At 33.7% G+C, this 22,645-nt stretch overlaps 3 long non-coding RNA genes across 12 annotated transcripts; 1 reads left to right on the top strand and 2 right to left on the bottom strand.

Moving 5' to 3' along the window:
• Positions 1 to 875: 875 nt before the first annotated feature.
• On the top strand, positions 876 to 7,322 carry LOC135791112 (uncharacterized). Its single transcript, XR_010547926.1, has 4 exons — positions 876 to 1,184; positions 3,421 to 3,459; positions 4,972 to 5,015; positions 6,633 to 7,322. It is a non-coding gene; the product is annotated as an uncharacterized lncRNA (long non-coding RNA).
• A 4,046-nt stretch (positions 7,323 to 11,368) lies between these two features.
• On the bottom strand, positions 11,369 to 14,768 carry LOC135790619 (uncharacterized). 8 transcript variants are annotated; one of them, XR_010547829.1, is made up of 10 exons: positions 14,540 to 14,592; positions 14,376 to 14,427; positions 14,212 to 14,263; positions 14,048 to 14,099; positions 13,884 to 13,935; positions 13,720 to 13,771; positions 12,407 to 12,458; positions 12,243 to 12,294; positions 12,079 to 12,130; positions 11,369 to 11,473 (listed from the first exon to the last, which is right to left on the bottom strand). It is a non-coding gene; the product is annotated as an uncharacterized lncRNA (long non-coding RNA). The 8 variants fall into 8 exon arrangements; XR_010547830.1 differs by lacking the exons at positions 14,212 to 14,263; positions 14,540 to 14,592 and adding an exon at positions 14,704 to 14,768; XR_010547832.1 differs by lacking the exon at positions 14,212 to 14,263 and having other exon boundaries at positions 13,880 to 13,935.
• Positions 14,769 to 17,454: 2,686 nt separating this feature from the next.
• On the bottom strand, positions 17,455 to 22,317 carry LOC135790621 (uncharacterized). Of its 3 annotated transcripts, none has more exons than XR_010547838.1 (5): positions 22,138 to 22,317; positions 21,753 to 21,876; positions 20,983 to 21,417; positions 20,188 to 20,859; positions 17,455 to 19,862 (listed from the first exon to the last, which is right to left on the bottom strand). It is a non-coding gene; the product is annotated as an uncharacterized lncRNA (long non-coding RNA). The 3 variants fall into 3 exon arrangements; XR_010547837.1 differs by having other exon boundaries at positions 17,455 to 20,464; positions 20,698 to 20,859; XR_010547836.1 differs by having other exon boundaries at positions 17,455 to 20,859.
• Between the last annotated feature and the right edge of the window lie 328 nt (positions 22,318 to 22,645).

The raw sequence follows: 22,645 nt of genomic DNA, 5'->3' as shown, positions 1-22,645 counted from the left end.
TACATATGTTTAACTTACGCAACTTTACAATGAATGAGAGGAAAATGCAAGTGCCTAGATTGACTGAGTAACTACTGATGTGTAGACAGGTTTCTTGAAACAAAGTTATGGGATCAAAGGAGAAATTATGGCCAATATGCTAAGTATTCACGACGTGCAGTAGTGCAAAGCGGCGTGTAAGACAGAAGTGATGGTTGAACGCACGAACGAGCGAAATGTTAATGGTGACAAGCTGGTGAATGTTTGGTGGTCAAGCAAGTACAGACTGAATGTGCTTTAGCACGATTGTCTTTCAACATGCTTAACAGAACAACTTTATTTGCATGCTTAAGAAATAAAGCGTAGATGCAAAAATGTAAAGAATTACAATTCTCTGTTCTCAATAGTAGTATTTACTATTCAATATAGGAGAATGAAATAGGGGTTGTTTAAAATTCGGATAAATGTATCTCAAAGTAGATAATTTACAGTGAAATCGTAATTTTTAAGTCTTGTTACCTGGGATCTGTTACTTTGCAAATTGCATTACACATTGCAATCATTAGTGAAAGATAATTGCATTTTTTCGCGAATTGTATTCGACTTATTGTTTCCTGCTCTTTGAAAGTTGATATTTCCTTAAGTAGGTGGCGATACCCATATCGTTTTTGTCTGGGCAGTTCAAAAACTAAGTCGACTTGATACCCGATAGGGGGCACCATGAGTATTAAAAGTTGCATTTCGATGTTTGTTATTTTCTATACGCAGCGTTCATAGCGTATGTTGTGAGTGTAGTAGTGTATTATCTGTGTTGACTTTGTTTACACTCGCTTGCTGCGCTTGTTGTTTTCTAGATATGAACACGTTTCAACATGTTCAAATTTAGATTCACTCTTATGTTCAGTCTGCTTTTACCGTCGGTTAGTTTGCACGCTGTGACTCGACTCACCGCTTGTGATTTTAATTCGACAAAATGTGTTTATTCCTTTATAAAATGTGGTAGTTATTTAATGGTAACCAGATTCTATTTTGTTTTGACAATATAATGAGTGATGTTGTTTCGAATATTCCTGATGAATGTAACACAAATTTGGTGTTCTTAAGTGATCTGTGCGTGTATGTGGCTTCCCAGTTTGGAACAGCGGTCGAATAACTTCAATTTTTATCACTACTCATGGAGATAGAGATGTTGCATCAAAATGCCGGTAATTAATTCGATATTTTCGTAGTTATTGTTTGTTGGTATTAATATGGAGATTATTTAATTAGGTGTCCCGGGTACGCAAGGTCGGGGTATAGGATTTTATAGGAATGTTATTTAGAATAATGTGTTGTATTTATATTTTTACTTTTAACCCACATATGCAAACATACTTCTATGCCAGTATGGTATATTTACTGTTATTTTTTTAAATTAAATTTTCTTATTTAGGTACTTCTTATTTAGTCCGCGTGAGAGTTTTTACTTCGCTTATATTAAGCTCTATCTTGCGCCCTACTGAGCCAGCATTTAACTTATGATTTCTTTAATTTTCCGACTATACTATTATGAATTTAATTCCCATTAAACATCCAAGACTCAATGTCTCGCAAACATCTCGCCACATTTCAGCTGAGTGATGTTTACAAGTCATTCCACTTTTTGCATCACAAATAAATAATTTCGTTTGTTTGTTGTTTGTTGTTTCGTTTTCGTTTAACGCACAAATTAACACTTTCCGGGCTGGTCGCCAGTTGTTTTACATGATTCCAATTATACATGATTTGATTTTCATTGCAAACATTTTGATTATTTTAAATAAAATAAAATATAAATAATATTTATAATATAATAATTATTATAATAATGTTTAAATTAGATTCATTTATTTTGAATAAGTATATCCTATTGACTTCTATATTTGAAGTTTTGAGTTATGTGTAAAAACTGCAATTTGTTTAGATAGGGCGATGCATGCGCAGTGCGTGACCACTCACGTGTTCTATAGACAATTTCTCACTGCCTCATATGTACGCAGCACTTTTTGAGACGCTTTGTATTTTATGAAGGTACAATAAAGTATTCTCAGGTAGCGCAACGGTGCATGTTTTGACTAAAAATATTCCTGCGAGTGAAAGTCGACGTGCACAGTTGTGATGCCAGCACGCAGCTCTTACTTCGTGCGGCAGACAAGAATACTCCGTCGAGTATTCGTGTTCCTCGTTGTAAATTCGGTATATCGCGTTATATTTTATTGAATTTAGTGTTATTTGCCGTATTTGGTCATTCGGTAAATATTTATTGCGTATGTAATCTTCGGAATTTAATATTTTGTGTGTTTATTACATTTTCGCGTGGATTTCTGATCGGTTGTCGTCGGACGTCGACCGGGCAGACTTTGTGTGTGATTATAATCACAATTATAAATAATATTTGGGACTTGTGTGAACCATTTTTGACTTCTGCACAACTCGTTGGTTCAATGTGTTACCTGGTACAAATACTAATTTAAATAATTATGGAGAACAAGGCGAAATTTATGGTAAACTTTGGGTACCGCCGGAACTCATTGTCCGAAATTGTGTAACTAATGTTTTGTTTCTTCTTTATTTCTTGCAATGCTTCAATAAAAGTCAAATCATAAATCATAATTTCATGATTTATATTTTAGTTCACTAGCATGAACTAAAAATCATAAAATAGAATTGTATTCGTTTTGAATCATATCAGCGTTTGTGTATAAACCACTGTCTTATCGCATTCGCCGTGCGAGATGCTACGCGTAAGATTCTCGTCCCACTGTCGCTTGCAGCATATTCTAGTTTAGTTCTTATCGCAGGTACCGTGTCTATTGCAATTCGTGCACAAGGTCGCGTGCCATCGACGCGCCGCCGGTTTTGCGCATCTATTGCAATTCGCGTACAAGGTCGCGTGGCATCGACGCGCTGGCTTTGCGCATCTATTGCTTTTACCTGCCGGGTTTATGCAGCAGGCACAAAGTCTTATTGTAAACTGTCGCATCCTTGCGTGCGCAGTTACGGCATGCTCTATTGATGGATTGCAGCTAGTTTCGTGCCGGTCTCTGGCGTATCCAGACGTACATCGCGCAACGCGTTTTGTTTTATCAGACTTTTATTTTCAAATGTTTGCATTATATTCGGTCATCAATCGACTTAGTCGTAATGCGTCTGCAGTGTTTTCCTAATAAGTAATTGTGCTTTTCATGTGCATAAATATTTACTTGCTTTTAATGTTTATATTTCAAATAAAATATTTCAGTTATTGTAGGACGTGACCGGTCGCTAACTCAATCGGAAACCTATTCGCGCTTGAGTAAGTTACTTTTATCTGACCATTGCGATATTCAGCACAGAAAGTTTGTTTTCTCCCATGTGTGAATATAATATTATCATATTGTATTGAATGTTTTTGTTTTAACTTATGTTTTCTTTTAATTACAGTACTTGCCGTACTCTTGCAATCCCATGAGCGCTGCATTGGTAAGTTTATAATTAAGTGATATTATTCGGTTAAATATCTTATCACATTTCACCTGCGTGTTGCAATTGCCCGCAAATTAGGGGGGCTGTATAGATTTCATTTAATGGTAATATGGAAAACGGATCATAGTGCGGAAAACCTTTGTGAAATGTTCAAATTTTTTTATCGGATTCTGATAGTACAAGAGGAGTTTTTTGTTGATTTAGTTGAATCTCATTCGGTGTACCGTAGCAGGGTGGCGATAGAATTGACTCGTGTTCAGAGCACCATAGGGGGTAACGGTAAATGTGAATCGTGTTCGGGCACCTTACGAGGATGCTGTATGTAATGTATTTGCCCATTTTTGCCTTCTGTATTTTATATAGATTGTATTTTATAGAGAATTCTCCGTAGTTTAAGAATCTGCGATTTGTTCCTTTTTTCTATTTTAGATTACGAGATTTTCGCAATTAAAATAAATCGTCAAAATTTGATTAATTTCAATTTTTAGCACTATCAGTCGCGTTTTTCTATATTATAGAGAATAGTCCGTGGATTAAGGCACTGCGATTCGTTCCTAATTATTTCTTTTAATTTACGAGATATACGTGATTGAATTAAATGGTCAAAACTTGAAAAATGTCACTTTTTAGTACTTTTAATCGCGTTTTTTGACCTTTTACTGTTGGAAATATAATTATTGTATATTTTTATCTGATAGAGAATTCCCATCTTTCATAATCAGCAATTCGTTGGTTGCTAGCGCTTTTAGTTTATGAGATATTAATTATCGAAAATCGCCGAAAAGAAGTATCAATTATCTTATAGCGAATAGTCCGTAGATTAAGATGCTGCGATCAGATCATAATTATCTCTTTCAGTTTACGAGATATTTGCGATTGAAAAAAATTGTCAATAATTGAAAAATGTCACTTTTTAGTACTTTTAGTGGCGTTTTTTGACCTTTTACAGTTGGAAACATAATTATTTTATATTTTTATCTGATAGAGAATTTTCCCATCTTTCATAATCAGCAATTCGTTGGTTGCTATTGCTTTTAGTTTATGCGATATTAATAATAGAAAATAGTCGAAAAAAAGTATCAAGCACCCCCCCTTGGCAATTTTTTCTTAAGAATAAAAATTTCATCTCTCAGATTTCCGTTCTAACTATCTTATTTTATAGAGAATAGTCCGTAGATTAAGATGCTGCAATCAGATCATAATTATTTTTTTTAGTTTACGAGATATTTGCGATTGAAAAAAATCGTCAAAAATTGAAAAATGTCACTTTTTAGTACTTTTAGTGGCGTTTTTGATCTTTTACTGTTGGAAACATAATTATTTTATATTTTTATCTGATAGAGAATTTTCCCATCTTTCATAATCAGCAATTCGTTGGTTGCTATTGCTTTTAGTTTATGCGATATTAATAATAGAAAATCGTCGAAAAAAAGTATCAATTGGCAATTTTTTCGTAGGAATTATCCGATTGTATGAAATATTTTTGTTTTAATTTATGTTTTCGTTTAGTTACAGCACTCGTTGTGCCTGGCAGTCCGATATGCTGTATACTGGTAAGTTTCTAATTCAATTATATTTTTCGGTCAAATTTACATTTACTGTTTATAAACAAGTTTTCTATTGATCACGTACTCCCTACCTGCATGGCCGATGAGGGGGGTCAACTGGGATAAATTTTCCGCGGCACAGTTGATCGCTCTTAAATCACAAACACAAAAAAATTTGCAAAAAATTAACGACTGCCGGGGCCCGCAAATTTTCCCCGGGGCCCACACTGGCTCTCGACGGCCATCTCTGAATCTCCCGGTATTGAAATTTATTGCAAGAAAATTCTGTAACGCAAGTTTGATTGAAAGTTGTGGGTGCGCGCCGTAGTATTTGTTGTGCTAGGAATTATAGTTTTTTTTAGTATAACACACGAACGCGGTGCTACATTGGGGAATTTAATTCTGTATCTGCCTGAACAGAAACTTCATGCGGGAAAATTCCGTAACGCGAGTTATATTGAATGTTGTGTGTGTGTGCCATAGTACTCGTTGCGCTAGGAATTGTAGTTTTTTTTTGTATAACAGGCGAGTGCGGGGTTACAAATAGTTCGAAATAATTTTCCTTGATGGGGAATTTAATTCTATATCTCCCTGTATAGAAATTTATTGCGTGAAAATTCCGTAACGCGAGGTATGTTGAAAGTTGTGTGTGTGCGCCGTAGTACTCGTTGCGCTAGGAATTGTAGTTTTTTTAGTATAACACACGAACGCGGTGTTACCTTTGTTTCGAAATAATTTTCCTAGATGGGGAATTTAATTCTGTATCTCCCTGTATAAAAATTTATTGCGAGAAAATTCCGTAACGCGAGTTATGTTGAAAGTTCTGTATCTGCGCCGTAGTACTCGTTGCGCTAGGAATTGTAGTTTTTTTAGTATAACAAGCGAACGCGGGGTTACATTCATTTAGAAATAATTTTTCTAGATGGGGAATTTAATTCTGTATCTCCCTAAACAGAAATTTTTTCGAGAAAATTTCGTAACGTGAGTTATATTGAATGGTGTGTGTGTGCGCCGTAGTACTCGTTGCGCTAGGAATTGTAGTTTTTTTAGTATAACAAGCGAACGCGGGGTTACATTCATTTAGAAATAATTTTTCTAGATGGGGAATTTAATTCTGTATCTCCTTGTAAAGAAATTTATTGCGAGAAAATTCTGTAACGTTTTTTAGTATAACACACGAACGCGGTGTTACATTTATTTCGAAATAAATTTTCTAGGTAGGGAATTTAATTCTGTATCTCCCTGTATAGAAATTTATTGTGAGAAAATTTCGTAACCCGAGTTATATTGAAAGTGGTGTGTGTGCGCCGTAGTACTCGTTGCGCTAGGAATTGTAGTTTCTTTAGTACCTATAACGCACGAACGCGCTGTTACATTTATTTCGAAATAATTTTACTAGATGGGGAATTTAATTCTGTATCTCCCTGTATAGAAATTGATTGTGAAAAAATTCTGTAACACGAGTTATATTGAAAGTTGTGTGTGTGCGCCGTAGTACTCGTTGCGCTAGGAATTGTAGATTTTTTAGTATAACACACGAACGCGCTGTTACATTTATTTCGAAATAAATTTTCCAGGTGGGGAATTTAATTCTGTATTTTTCTGTATAGAAATTTGTTGCAGGAAAATTCCGTAACGCGAGTTATATCGAAAGTTTTGGGTATATATTAAGAATTTGAAATCCGTTCTTGTCATTGCGGTACAAGTGACTCGTGTTCAGGGCACCCTACAAAGGTAGCGGTAGAAGTGACTCGTGTTCAAAGCACCGTTCAAAGGTAGCGGTAGTGAGTCGTGTTCATAAAATATAAAATATAAATTGTACTATTCGGAATGGAAAAATAACTGGGATAAAAGGGCTGTACCGCCTCTTGTATTTTTTTGTTATGAATTATTTTCACTTTTTCCGATTTTAATACTTTATTTTATAGAGAATATTTAAATTAGTCGCGATGTTGTGAACATCAATAATTTAATTAACTGACGTATACAGTAATCTTATACGAACACAATTAGAAGACAGTAAATTATTTATTTGTATTGGTAAATTACAAATTCCTGTTTTTGCTCATCCTTATTGCATTCCAAAACCAATATATAAATAAGTAAAAGTAGTTTCGTGTATGTGTGTTACTTCAATATTGTGAATTTTTACTTTCGTCTTCTCAAGTACGTGTTTACCACTACGTTTGTTTATAAACAACTTTTTTGTTGGACTGAAGTGTATTATCGCGACGTACCTGCCTTGTACCTGGCAACGCGCAGCGCACACGGCAGTCGTTTCACCGCATGGTCCGCGAGCGCGTCTCACTACTAGCCACGCGTTTTCAGAATTCAATTATTCAATTAATCGTGTATTCTTTTCGTCATCAGCAAAATATTCGTGGCTGTTTTGTTGGCTGTTTTGTGTTTTCAGTTAAAGTGTTCTTAAGTAAGAAATAAGTGTCTGCTAATTTCTGCACGAGTGTTTGTTGATAAGGTATATTCCTTGATCTAAAATCTCTTCTTCATTGCACTGCTAGGTGTGTTACTTCAATGTTGTGAATTTTTACTTTTGTCTTCTCAAGTACGTGTTTACCACTACGTTTGTTTATAAACTACTTTTTGTTGGACTGAAGTGTATTATCGCGACGTACCTGTCTTGTACCTGGCAACGCGCAGCGCACACGGCAGTCGTTTCACCGCGTGGTCCGCGGGCGCGTCTCCCTACTAGCCACGCGTTTTCAGACTTCAATTATTCAATTAATCGTCGTGTATTCTTTTCGGCATCAGCAAAATATTCGTAACGAGCATGTGTGGCTGTTTTGTTTGATGAATTGTGGTAGTTAAAGTGTTCTTAAGTAAGAAATAAGTGTCTGCTAATTTCTGCACGAGTGTTTGTTGATAAGGTATATTCCTTGATCTAAAATCTCTTCTTCATTGCACTGCTAGGTGTGTAATTAATTTTTTTTTCGTGGAAAGTTAAGACGGTTTATATTAAATTGAAAATAATATGCATGATTTAATTATTACATGCATTGTTATAAAAAAAGTATCTGAGGATTATTAAAATGACAATAATCATGTTGTCGACCACGCTCACTTTGCCGTCGACCGTCGGCTCGTTCCTCTTTTCGCTGAACGTTTTTAATCGAATTTCACTCCATAGCATCATTAAACTAAAAAGTTTCTTGTTTTTTATTATTTCTAATAAAATCTTGTACGTTGAATAGTTTTTCGCTATCATCGACTCCATATATCTTAATATTTACAAGTAACTAGTTATTTTTATCGTATTTACCTACTGTATACCACCCGCCGTCGCTTGTCGTCTGCTGATTTGGATGTTTCCGCCGGATGTTCTATCCATTTATGATGATGCTTCACCCGTCGGTTACCTTAAGCAGTTGATGTTTTCATCAAGTGATAAATATATACAAAATATATTAAAATGTAAGTGTGCTATAAGAATATAGCACATTTTTTACTCAATTTTCCGATGATTTTCGGGTAAAATCTTTGAATTTATGTTAAAATATATTTGTTTCCGTATAAATTTCTCTCGTCATGATATGAATATTGACCATATTTGTAATTTTTAAAATTTTCCTTTTGTAACACCCTGTGTATTAGTTTTCCTAACAGTACGTAGTAAATCGCCTTTATTTGTGAGTTTTGAGTGTTCTTTGTTTTAAACTTAGGATTTTCCTTCTGGAAATATTTGCTTTTCTTCGTGTTTGTGAAAATTTTCCTTCAACTGTGGTTTTAGGACTTTCTTTTGCACCCTAATTTTTTTGTAACACCCTGTTTATTAGTTTCCCGGAGCTTTGGGTGAAAACGAGCAATATTTGTAGTGTTTTGATGTTTTTTCTCTTTGATGGTTGAATTTTCTATTTGTGACACCTTGTATAATCGTTTTCCTTCACATCCCTGAAAATTTTGCTTTGACAGTTATTAGAATTTAATTTCTTGCACTTTGAATTTTCTTTTTGTAACACCCTGTATATTTATTTCTCAGAGTAACGGTGAAAAACGAGTGATATTTGAGTGTTTATATATGTTTTCCTGTATGCACTTAAAAAAATTGTGACACCCTGTATATTTGTTTCTATTTTCCATCACCTAGAAAATGGGCAATTTGCTAATTTCTTTATCCCGGTAGAACATTTTGACGTGTTACTTGCTTTAATGTAAAAATCTGAACTTGTATTCTATTGTTAATAAAGAAATAGTTAGATATATTGACTTCTTTGATTTGTGTACCCCTTCTATCATTTCAGGAACAGGTCTCAAAGAGAGTTCCCTCTCTCAGGGGATGATCCCCACTATAAAAATTGTTAAGGTACCTTGTATGACTTGTGTACTCCTTCTCTCATTTCAGGTACAGGTCAGAACTTGTAAGAATATTTTTAAGTGTCACCTCTCTTGAGACGACTTAAAACTTAGAAATATTCTTACAAGTCCTCATAAGGAATGTCCTTATAAGGAGTTCCCTCTCTCTGGGGGTGATCCCCCACCATAAAAATTGTTGATATGCCTGATAATTTCGGGGATGAAGCGCAGAGACATCGTAGCTGTAGGATGGGCCGGGAGCAATGGACGGATCGAAGTAGTGGGCGATCGACCAGAGCGCCGGAGGCGCTGTGGGAGATCGACCGTAGACTGTCTTATAACGACATGTGCCAAAAAATTTAAAAATCTGATCCTCCCCTGTTCTCTTTCTTCTATCTCTTCCTCTTCTCTACTACTCCTTTTTCTTCTATTTCCCTGTTCTCCGTTTCTCCACTTGCTTTCTTATTTCTTCTCGTATTGCCTTGTATTTCAATTTCTCTTATATTTTGCTGCAATTCATATATGCAACCCAAATTACACCTGATATTTTTATATTTGAGAAAAATGCCTTCTATACCTGAGATTCGATCCGTGTCTGCTAGCATGCCAGCAGGTGCACGTCTCCACTCGACCACCGAGTGGTTTTTATTGTTGTTATTTGATTCTTCTATTTATGTTTTTACTCTTATCATGTTTTTAAAAACAACAACACAATTCAAGTGACAGTTAGTTATCTTATACCCGCTGCTCAGGCATAAGACTTATATGTCATATTCTTTAAAACTGAAAACGACAAAGAGGATACCACAAAAAAATATGAATGAGATTATAATTATACATTGTGTCTTATTGACAACATTTAACAATAGTTACATTACAGTTACAAAATATCAACAGCTAACAATTCCTGCCGCAATAAAGGTGCAATCCGGATTTAACGAAGCCGCACATCACGCGCGCACAATACAAAAAGCATTCAAAATTATTACGTAACAACGCGACGATAAATTAGGAAACTCAAGAATAATGAAGAAAATGTGCGTGCACATCACCTGACGACAAAAATAAGGCTAACGTGCTACGCAAGCCAACCGCGTGGCAATCGCACAAGAATTGCACGAGATAAGAAAAACTAGTTTGTTTGTAAACACTGACACTTTCAGTGTGGTAATGCAAAACAGGAAAAATTAGTCCTTCCAATATAAAAATGCAATTTAGGGGGTCAATTTGTGAGATAATCACAAAAATTATTTAGGCAAATGATAAAGAAATTAAATACTTACAATTTGATGCTTGAATGGTCCTTCTACGATGTCAGACCCATGGGCAAAATCCCTAAAACCAGCAAAAATTAGTCCTTTGAACATAAAAATGCAATTTTGGAGGTCAATTTGTGAGATAATCACAAATGTTAGTTAGAAAAATGATAAAGAAATTAAATACTTACAAACTGATGCATAAATGGTTCTTCTACGATGTCAGACCCATGGGCAAAATCCCTAAAACCAGCAAAAATTAGTCCTTTGAACATAAAAATGCAATTTTGGAGGTCAATTTGTGAGATAGTCAAAAAATTATTCAGGAAAATGATAAAGAAATTTAATACTTACAACCTGATGCAAGAATGGTTCTTCTACGATGTCAGGCTCAGGTGCAAATTCCCTAAAACCAGCAAAAATTAGTCCTTCGATCATAAAAATCGTTGTTTGTAAAGTAGGTTTACGATCGAGATGTTTACAATTTGGTGAGTTTTTTGTTGCAATTGTTGTAACACTTCACTTGCACTTACATTTTGTTTCACTGTTAAATATTCAAAAACTTAACCGCACGAGAAAATCTCCATTAGAGAGAGACGGAAGATCGGTCCACTCTTACAAACTATGCAAGCCTCCGCTCGTGTGGATTCTACGTGTCAAGTTTCACGGAATGACTGGCAGCGCTCGAGATGACGGGAATCCGTCCGTCTCTCTCTCTCTCTCTCGTTAAGGCCTCGTGACACAAAAATTTTAAAGTCCTTATCACATAAAAATGCAATTTTGAGGGTCAATTTATGAGATAATCACAAAAATTATTTGCGGAAATGATAAAGAAATTTAATACTTACAATCTGATGTAAGAATGGTTCTTCTACGATGTCAGACTCAGGTGCAAAATCCCTAAAATCAGCAAAAATTAGTCCTTCGAACAAAAAAATGCAATTTTTGGTGGTCAATTTGTGAGATAATCACAAATGTAAGTTAGGAAAATGATAAAGAAATTAAATACTTACAATTTGATGCATGAATGGTCCTTCTACGATGTCAGACCCATGGGCAAAATCCCTAAAACGAGCAAAAATTAGTCCTTCGAACATAAAAATGCAATTTTGGAGGTCAATTTGTGAGATAGTCACAAAAATTATTTAGGCAAATGATAAAGAAATTTAATACTTACAATCTGATGTATGAATGTTTCTTCTACGATGTCAGACTCAGGCGCAAAATCCCTAAAACCAGCAAAAATTTGTCCTTCGAACATAAAAATGCAATTTTGGGGGTCAATTTGTGAGATAATCACAAATGTTAGTTAGGAAAATGATAAAGAAATTAAATACTTACAATTTGATGCATGAATGGTCCTTCTACGATGTCAGATCCATGGGCCAAATCCCTAAAACCAGCAAAAATTAGTCCTTCGAACATAAAAATGCAATTTAGGAGGTCATTTTATGAGATAATCACAAATGTTAGTTAGGAAAATGATAAAGAAATTTAATACTTACAATCTGATGCAAGAATGGTTCTTCTACGATGTCAGACTCAGGCGCAAAATCCCTAAAACCAGCAAAAATTAGTCCTTCGAACATAAAAATGCAATTTAGGAGGTCATTTTATGAGATAATCACAAATGTTAGTTAGGAAAATGATAAAGGAATTAAATACTTACAATTTGATGCATGAATGGTCCTTCTATGATGTCAGACCCATGGGCAAAATCCCTAAAACCAGCAAAAATTAGTCCTTCCAACATAAAAATGCAATTTTGGAGGTCAATTTGTGAGATAGTCACAAAAATTATTTAGGAAAATGATAAAGAAATTTAATACTTACCATCTGATGTATGAATGGTTCTTCTACGATGTCAGACTCAGGTGCAAAATCACTAAAACCAGCAAAAATTATTCCTTCGAACATAAAAATGCAATTTTGGAGGTCAATTTGTGAGATAATCACAAATGTTAGTTAGGAAAATGATAAAGAAATTAAATACTTACAATCTGATGCATGAATGGTCCTTCTATGATGTCAGACCCATGGGCAAAATCCCTAAAACCAGCAAAAATTAGTCCTTCGAACATAAAAATGCAATTTTGGAGGTCAATTTGTGAGATAGTCACAAAAATTATTTAGGAAAATGAAAAAGAAATTTAATACTTACAATCTGATGTATGAATGGTTCTTCTACGATGTCAGACTCAGGCGCAAAATCCCTAAAACCAGCAAAAATTTGTCCCTCGCACATAAAAATGCAATTTTTGGGGTCAATTTGTGAGATAATCACAAATGTAAGTTAGGAAAATGATAAAGAAATTAAATACTTACAATTTGATGCATGAATGGTCCTTCTACGATGTCAGACCCATGGGCAAAATCCCTAAAACGAGCAAAAATTAGTCCTTCGAACATAAAAATGCAATTTTGGAGGTCAATTTGTGAGATAGTCACAAAAATTATTTAGGCAAATGATAAAGAAATTTAATACTTACAATCTGATGTATGAATGGTTCTTCTACGATGTCAGACTCAGGATGCAAAATCCCTAAAACCAGCAAAAATTAGTCCTTCGAACATAAAAATGCAATTTAGGAGGTCATTTTATGAGATAATCACAAATGTTAGTTAGGAAAATGATAAAGAAATTAAATACTTACAATTTGATGCATGAATGGTCCTTCTATGATGTCAGACCCATGGGCAAAATCCCTAAAACCAGCAAAAATTAGTCCTTCCAACATAAAAATGCAATTTTGGAGGTCAATTTGTGAGATAGTCACAAAAATTATTTAGGCAAATGATAAAGAAATTTAATACTTACAATCTGATGTATGAATGTTTCTTCTACGATGTCAGACTCAGGCGCAAAATCCCTAAAACCAGCAAAAATTTGTCCCTCGCACATAAAAATGCAATTTTTGGAGTCAATTTGTGAGATAATCATAAATTTTAGTTAGGAAAATGATAAAGAAATTAAATACTTACAATTTGATGCATGAATGGTTCTTCTACGATGTCAGACTCTGGTGCACAATCCCTAAAATCAGCAAAAATTAGTCCTTCCTACATAAAAATGCAATTTTGGGGGTCAATTTGTGAGATAATCACAAAAATTATTTAGGAAAATGATAAAGAAATTTAATACTTACAATCTGATGCAAGAATGGTTCTTCTACGATGTCAGACTCAGGTGCAAAATCCCTAAAACCAGCAAAAATTAGTCCTTCCAACATAAAAATGCAATTTTGGGGGTCAATTTGTGAGATAATCACAAATGTTAGTTAGGAAAATGATAAAGAAATTAAATACTTACAATTTGATGCATGAATGGTCCTTCTACGATGTCAGACCCATGGGCAAAATCCCTAAAACCAGCAAAAATTAGTCCTTCGAACATAAAAATGCAATTTTGGAGGTCAATTTGTGAGATAGTCACAAAAATTATTTAGGAAAATGATAAAGAAATTTAATACTTACAATCTGATGCAAGAATGGTTCTTCTACGATGTCAGACTCAGGTGCAAAATCCCTAAAACCAGCAAAAATTAGTCCTTCGAACATAAAAATGTAATTTTGGGGGTCAATTTGGGAGATAATCACAAATGTTAGTTAGGAAAATGATAAAGAAATTAAATGCTTACAATCTGATGCCCGAATGGTCCTTCTACCATGTCAAACTCAGGTGCATAATCCCTAAAACCATCAAAAATTAGTCCTTCGAACATAAAAATGCAATTTAGGAGGTCATTTTGTGTGATAATCACAAAAATTATTTAGGAAAATGATAAAGAAATTTAATACTTACAATCTGATGCAAGAATGGTTCTTCTACGATGTCAGACTCAGGTGCAAAATCCCTAAAACCAGCAAAAATTAGTCCCTCGCACATAAAAATGCAATTTTGGGAGTCAATTTGTGAGATAATCATAAATGTTAATTAGGAAAATGATAAAGAAATTAAATACTTACAATCTGATGCATGAATGGTCCTTCTACGATGTCAGACTCAGGTGCACAATCCCTAAAACCAGCAAAAATTAGTCCTGCGAACATAAAAATGCAATTTTGGAGGTCAATTTGTGAGATAATCATAAAAATTATTTAGGAAAATGATAAAGAAATTTAATACTTACAATCTGATGCGAGAATGGTTCTTCTACGATGTCAGATTCAGGTGCAAAAGCCGTAAAACCAGCAAAAATTAGTCCTTCCAACATAAAAATGCAATTTTGGGAGTAAATTTGTGAGATAATCACAAATGTTACATTACAGTTACAAAATATCAACAGCTAACAATTTCTGCAGCAATAAAGGTGCAGTCCGGATTTAACAAAGCCGCACATCACGCGCGCACAATCCAAAAAGCATTCAAAATTATTACGTAACAACGCGAAGATAAATTAAGGAACACAAGAATAATGAAGAAAATGTGCGTGCAGATCATCTGACGACAAAAATGAGACTAAGGTGGTACACAAGCCAACCGCGTGGCGATCGCACAAGAATTACACGAGATAAGAAAACATGTTTGTTTGTAAACACTGACACTTGCAGTGTGGTAGTGCAGAACATGAATAGAATTGTACTCGTGCTATGCATGAAACTATTAATTTCAATTTAATTTTAAATCGAAAATCTGATACATAATTTAATTCTACATCTTTTGTTGCTAACATTAACCGTTCAGACCCTATTTACAAATTTAGAGAAACATGCATTCGTTTTACGTAGACCTTTGTGTTCTTGACATAATCGCTAAAAAATTCGACCCTGTTCTTCGACCGAAAAACATTTTAACAAAATAGTTCGACTATGTTCTTTTACCCAAAAAATTTTAAATATAAAAGTTCGACACTGATTTTCGACCGAAAAAAATTTAACAAAAAAATTCGAAGGAAAAATTTTAAGTAAAAAGTTCGACCCTGTTTTTCGACCGAAAAGATTTTAACAAAAAAAATTCGACCGAAAATTTTTAAGTAAAAAAGTTCGAGCCTGTTTTTGACCGACCGAAAAAAATTTAACAAAAAATTCGACCGAAAATTATGATTAAAAAAGTTTGACCCTGGTTTTCGACCGAAAAAATATTAATAAAAAAAGTTCGACCCAGTTCTTCAATCGAAAAAAATTTAAGATAAAAAGTTCGACTCTGTTCTTCACCGGAAAAAAGTTTATTAAAAAAAGTTCTACCCTGTTCTTCGGCCAAAAAAGAATTAATAAAAAAAGTTAAAACCTGTTCTTCGACCAAAATATGAAATTTATTGGACAAAAATAGCGATAAAGTTCTACCCTGAAATTGTTCTTGAGGGCCAAAGTGGACCCCTAAAATTTTGATATATAAGATGAAGTTGCAAGAACAAATCACAACAAAAAAAGAAATAAAAAAAGAAAATAATATAAGCAAAAATTGATAAAGCCTGTGGGGGCCCACTTTTCATATTCGACCAAAATGAATACTGAAATTTATTGGACGAGTGAAAAAAGGTAAACAAAATAGCGATATTTAAAGGGTATTTTAAGACACTTCCAAAGGGTTTCACACGTAAAAAAGATATGCATAGTGTAGGGGATTTCTCGAACTTCAAGATGACGTTGAGAAACTTTACGAAAATCAATTAATTCAGGCGTTTTCCACACCATGTTTCCAAATTTTTATAAAATTGCTCATTTTTGAAGGTCATTTTAGGGTATTTTCGAAAAAAACTGGAAAATTGGAAAAGTATGCATCGTGTAGAGGAACTTTCTAGCTCTATTCTGGGGTTGATAAACCTTAAGAAAGTCAATTACTTCACTAGATACAGGGTGTTTTCCACACGTTGTTTTTAAATTTTTATAAAACTGCTCATTTTTGAAGATCATTTAAGGGCACTTACGAAAGGGCTGGAGAGTTGGGAAGGTATGCATCGTGTAGAGAAACCTTCTAACTCTATTCTGACGTTGAGAAACCTTAAGAAAGCCACTTAGTTCACTAGATACAGGATGTTTTCCACACTGTTTTCAAAATTTTATAATATTGCTCATTTTTTGAAGGGAATTTTAGGGTACTTTCGGAAAGGCTGGAAAAATGGGAAGCTTTGCATTGTGTAGAGAAACTATCTAAGTATATTTTGGCGTTCAGAAACCTTAAGAAAGTCAATTAGTTCACTAAATTCAGGGCGTTTTCAAATTTTCCTAAAATTACTCACTTTTGAAGGACATTTTAAGGTACCTGCGAAAGAGCTGGAAGGTTGGAGGGGTATGCATCGTGTAGACTCTACACTGTAGAGGAACTCTCAAGCTCTAACATGACGATAAAAATACTCTAAGAAAGTGAAATAATTTACGAGATACAGGGCGTTTTCCACATATAGTTGTGTGACTTCGGTACCATTAGCAAGTTACGAAAAATGTCTTATAGGCTTAGCCACTTTAATTCACAACAAATGGTTATATTACACAATAAATAAAAATAAATAAACATTATACTCGTAATTAATGAATACGATAGTTTTCATTGGCATTCACTTAATTGTCTTTCTGCTAGCAACAGAATTTTCCTATTAGTAAGAAATGTGGGTTATTTGAAGAAATAAACCGTTGAATAAATAAATAAAAATACCAATTCGACATATTAGTAGACAGACGGTATCCGACGGCAGCCACAAACATTAGGATAAGTCACTCTATATTTGATTCCATGCGCGACAATTCAATAACGGTAAGCCACACTCACTGAAATTCATTGTCGTCCGTACCACTATCACATTAACATCTCAAGAAACGCGATTAATACCTATGAAGATAGGACTCACAAACAAAACACGTGCTCACGACACCACCACGCTCCGACTAAGCAGGAAAGAGAATTGTCAGCCGACGTAAACATCTAGTTGCGGACACCAGGTAGATAATTGTAGTATTATATGCTTTTATTATTTATGTATAGGTAGGTATACCAATGTCAATTAGTATGATACAATTTGCATTTTTAATATAAAAATTGGTTTTTACATGTCAATAGGGCCTTAATCTATAATGGTGTTACTGCATTCAAAATTTAATTTACTTTCGGAATCCAAAAACAAAATTTAAAATTTAAAGCACAAATCAGAATTTTATTTTGAATCATATAAAACAATTAGAAAAATGCAAAAAAGTAAAGTCAATAATGGATTTGATTTTCAAATGGCTGAAGACATGCGAGAACATACCTTGATGCAAAATATATGTTTGCGTTTTGGCATATCCAATAAGTAGTATGGATCTTAATTATGCACATTGTAGAACCGATTAATTACGCGTATAATACAAATACGACGGGCGGCGGAACAACACTCACGCTTTACCTCTGAGTAAGTAGCTACAATCCGCGTGGTACGAACACCGCACATCAATCGCGCACATTCGAAGAAGCATTTAGAAACTCAAAAATAATAAAGAATACGTGCGTGCAGATCACCTGACGACAAAAATGATACTAACGTGGTACACAAGCCAACCGCGTGGCGATCGCGTAAGAATTGCACGAGATAAGAAAACATGTTTGTTTGTAAACACTGACACTTTCAGTGTGGTAGTGCAGAACATGAATAGAATTGTACTCGTATTATGCATGGAACTATTAATTTCGATTAAATTTTAAATCGGAAACCTGATAGATAATTTAATTCTACATCTTTTTTGATAACATTAACCGTTCAGACCATATTTACAATTTTAGAGAAAAATTCATTCGTTTTCGTAGAACTTTTTGTTTTTGACATAATCGCCAAAAAATCGATCCTGTTCTTCTACCAAAAAACATTTCAACCAAATAGTTCGACCCTGCTCTTTGACCGAAAAAATTGTAAATAAAAAAGTTCGACACTGTTTTTCGACCAAAAAAATTCGAACGAAAAATTTTAAGTAAAAAAATTTGAACCTGTTTTTCGACCGAAAAATTTTTAACAAAAAAATTCGACCGAAAAAATCTAATAAAAAAATTCGACCAAAAAATTTTAAGTAAAAAAGTTTGACCCTGTTTTTCGACCGAAAAAATTTAATAAAAAAGTTCGACCCAGTTCTTCGACCAAAAAAAATTTAACAAAAAAGTTCGACCCTGTTCTTCGGCAAAAAAAAATTAACAAAAAAGTTCGACCCTGTTCTTCAGCCGAAAAAAATGTTTACAATAAAAGTTCGAACCTGTCAACCAAAAAATGAAATTTATTGAAAAAAATAGCCATATTCGAAGGGTATTTTAAGACACTTTCAAAGGGTCTATAGGGTTAAAAAAATATGTATAGTGTAGAGGGTCTCTCGAATTCTTACATGACGTTAAAAAACCTGAAGAAAGTATATTAGTTTAGGAGATACAGGGCGTTTTCCACAGCATGTTTTAAAATTTTCACCAACTTGCCAACCTTTGAAGGCCATTTTAGGGCACTTCTAAAAGGTTAAGGAGATTGAAATAAAATACATCGTAAAGAGGGTCTCTTGAACTATAATATGGCGTCAAAAAACCTGGAGAAAATATATTAGTTTAGGAGATACAGGGCGTTTTCCGCAGCATGTTTTAAAATTTTAACAAACTTGCCAACTTTTGAAGGCCAATTTAGGGCACTTTTGAAAGGTTAAGATGGTTGAAATAAAATACATCGTAAAGAGGGTCTCTTGAACTATAATATGGCGTCAAAAAACCTGGAGAAAATATATTAGTTCAGGAGATACAGGGCGTTTTCCGCAGCATGTTTTAATATTTTCACAAACTTGCCAACTTATGAAGGCCATTTTAGGGCTCTTCCATAGGGCGTAGGGGATAAAAATAGAATGAATCTCAAAAAGGATTTTTTAATCTAAAACATCGTGCTGAGAAACTCAAGGTAAGTAAATTAGTTTAGGAGATACAGGGTATTTTTCACACCATGTTTTCAAATTTTCATAAAATTGCCAATTTTTGAAGGGCATTTTACGGTACTTCCAAAGGGCCTAGTGGATAAAAATAAAATGCATCTTAAAAAGGATTTTTGATCTAAAACATGGCGTTGAGAAACTCGAGGTAAGTAAATTTGTACAAGAGATACTGGATGTTTTCTACACCCCATTTTCAAAATTTCATTGAAGAGTCAATTTTTGAAGGGCATTTTAGGTTACTTCCGAGAGGCTTAGTATATAAAAATTAAATGCATTTTAAAAAGAGTCTCTTGGTCAATAACATCGAGTCGAAAAACTGGAAGTAAATAAATTAGTACAAGAGATAAAGGGTGTTTTTCACTCCTTAGAGGCATAAAAGCAACATGAATGTTGATTATACCTAGTTACTCAAGAAGTAAACAGGGACCTGTAATGCAACAGTAGTAACAGTGCGTGCAAACCACTTCGAATAGCAATTTGAGGATAATTGTTATTTAAGAAGAAAATTAATGGTGACCCCAAAAAAATAGAAGTGAATGAAGATGATAAAGAATGTTAATAGAAAAGGTGTGGAATAGTGAGAAGAATCTCTTAATGACAAAGAAAATAAAGATACAAAGAAAACAAAGAAGACAAAGAAAAGCCAACAAACCAACGCAACACTGTACAACCATTAAAAATTCCCGCAGATCATATACACAACATTAATTGAATATGAAACTTTAGGGTATCAACATCTAGCTCTGACTTACCTCATGGTGATATTTCTATCGCAGTAGGTCGGACTGTGATTAAATAAACGACAATCCATGTAATAACCGCCATAAAAACACGGTAAGACCAGTATAGAACAAATTCAATTGATTTAAATCTCAAATCTAAAGTTTTGCTCTAACTTCCTCAGCCCATGTTAAGTTAAAATACGAGGCTTTACGCTGCTCTACTTCAGTAAATTAAGTTCAAAAGATAAACTTTCCTTGTTCCCCCAAGGTAAACTGTTAACACCAGATCATAGCTGATAGTCTGGGTCTAAAATTGAAATAAAAAATTTCTACTATGTTTCTCGGCTCAGTTAAACTTAAAATATCTATTTTATGCTGTTCTCACTGACGAATAAATTTTAAAACAACAATCCTGCGTTGTTTTCAAGGTCAAATTTTCATTGATATAGAATTCTAAGTTTTACGAAGCGGATAGCGAAAAACTTATTTGTAACTAAGAGCACAAGCAAAGCTAGAGGAAACAAAACTGCTTTAACATACGCTTGGGGCTTTGTCGCAATGTTATGCATGGGCATAACACACTTGGTACTCTGGGTGCAATTCGTCTTGAGTTTATATACTTTGGAATAAACTTAGCAAAGCTTAGCAGTTCTTCTAAACTGTAATCGTCCTCTGGAAAATAAATGAGGTTGCGAAAAAAACCTAAAAATACAAACAAATTAATTTACAGAATAAATATCATATCACATGTTAAAAGGACTGAAGTATTTTCAGCTGTGGTTTAATAAAAACCTATCAGTATTAGAACAATAAAAAATAACTTACGAGATTATGTGATCGCATAATTGCAATTAATAAAACAAGTAATATGCAATAGTCCAATGGGTTGCATGCATATTCAAAATTTTTAACAATAATTCTGTATCTGTATCTTGCATTTAGACATTAAATTATCTTACGAACCAACTTTAAAAAACCAGAAGAGGTAAATGTAATTATCAATTCACAAGAATTCGCCAAAGCATATCACATTGATCACATAGTGGTAACAACTATGTGTTCGATGAAAGTGCAAATATAGCGATAATTATGAATTTAAAAACTGAAGCAAAATAGCGCAACATTGTCCCAAGGAAAATGTGCAGATGTATGAATAATAGCAAGTAGCTGCAATAAGACCAAATTGCAGTCTGTATCTTTTTTCCTTGATTTTCTTATGCATGAATTTTGCTAAAAACTGTTAGTTCCAACTATCACTTCCTGAAACAAAACAAAAATGTCAAAACACTATGAAATCAATTTTAGCTAGACTAGTGCAAAATATTTCAATATTCAGCTTGCAGCGTATGTAACATGTAATATATTTTTTTGTTATGCAGCAATCTTATCTAATTGATTCTTAGCCTATATATATATATATATTTGAAACAAAACCTGCAAAATGTACTTATTCAATTGTACAAAATGTACAATTAAAAATTTTGTAAGCTTTTAAAAACTCTCTAGATATTATAAATAATCACAAAAAACAATAAAAATAAAGTAAATGAAAGACCATCAATAACAAAACTTCCTGTACATAGAACACAACTTACCATAAACATCAGATGTCTTCAAAATCAATCAGTGTATGTTATCGCTCTGCTACAGTCCAATCAGTGAGATGAATATAAGGTACAGATGCAGCAAAACAAAACAACAGGTGAAGTAGTGCAATTCCTAAAAGCATATGAACAATCAAAGTATTATGCATTAAAGTTAATAAAATAGAACAAAATATAACAAAATTAAACTTCGCTATGTTTTGCTTAGGGCTTTCATTCAGCAGCAAATGCATTTATTCCTAAATTGGTATCACTCAAACTAGCTCATTCTAGAAACAGGTAAAATAATATGAATGATTTAATTTAATTTGTTGAAACTTTTCAGCTTGAAATGCAATAAGGAGTCCACAATTTATGTTTGGGAAATGATACTTACCAGTAACAGTATATAAACACAATCACCTTTTGATTTGGTGATTTAGACCAAGCCAACTTAAATCAAAATGCTCGATTACATGTAGATTTCTTTTACAATTCTTAATTAATTCTTAAGTTGAATTAAATTCTTTGCATCTTCAACAAACACAGCAACTTTGTACAGGTTAGAACACTAAAGAAAAGCAAACTCTGCAGCGCGCGTACCGTTTACTTTAATCAACACTTTGGAGATGGCACTGCGCGCAATAAGATATTTAATGCAATATAGCATTTTTTGATTTAATACATTTATCGCGTTGTTTCCTGAATTTAAGTTAAACTTGTACTAAATCAAACTGTTTTAAATTTTACTAAAAAATTCAAATTTTATAAACTCAACTACTTTGCATTCTAAAATATTAAAATTAACAATGCAAAATTCTACAAATTAAATTTCACATAATATTTTCAGCGCCAATCAAAGATCACCACTGAATCAACAGGAAACGGCCATTACAAAAAAGGCG

This window comes from Atheta coriaria, unplaced genomic scaffold (assembly GCF_025399875.1).
Source record: "Atheta coriaria isolate IRGN ID8LTWV9N9 unplaced genomic scaffold, Caltech_Dcor_3.1 hic_scaffold_4_pilon, whole genome shotgun sequence".
In the NCBI taxonomy this organism is placed as follows: Eukaryota; Metazoa; Arthropoda; class Insecta; order Coleoptera; family Staphylinidae; genus Dalotia; species Dalotia coriaria.
Note: the sequence above shows the minus strand (reverse complement) of the source record. Positions and strands in the feature narration are given on the sequence as shown.